The 229-nt window shown below is 73.8% G+C and overlaps 1 protein-coding gene across 1 annotated transcript in view; it reads right to left on the minus strand.

The window, feature by feature from the left end:
- LOC104491080 (collagen alpha-2(VIII) chain-like) overlaps nucleotides 1-229 on the minus strand; it is a gene marked incomplete at its 5' end in the record, with an annotated part of 2,250 nt that overhangs the window by 1,187 nt on the left and 834 nt on the right. The window lies entirely within an intron of this gene.

Below are 229 nucleotides of genomic sequence, written 5' to 3' on the forward strand. Positions count from 1 at the left end.
ACCCCGACGGCCACATCCTGCCCAACGGGGGGTCCCGGGGATCCCCGTCCCCCCGGGGATGCTCACCTGGTCCCCCTTCTCACCGGCGCTGCCTGGGAGCCCACGCTCACCCCTTGGTCCCTGGGGAGAGATGGGGTGAGGTGGGTGGGGAGCACCTCGCCGCACCCATGGCCACTGCAGCCACCCCCCACTGCCTCCCACCCGTCCCCCAGGAGCTGAGGGCAGCGGG

The sequence above is a fragment of the Buceros rhinoceros genome, unplaced genomic scaffold (assembly GCF_000710305.1).
Source record: "Buceros rhinoceros silvestris isolate BGI_N320 unplaced genomic scaffold, ASM71030v1 scaffold26333, whole genome shotgun sequence".
NCBI lineage: Eukaryota > Metazoa > Chordata > Aves > Bucerotiformes > Bucerotidae > Buceros > Buceros rhinoceros.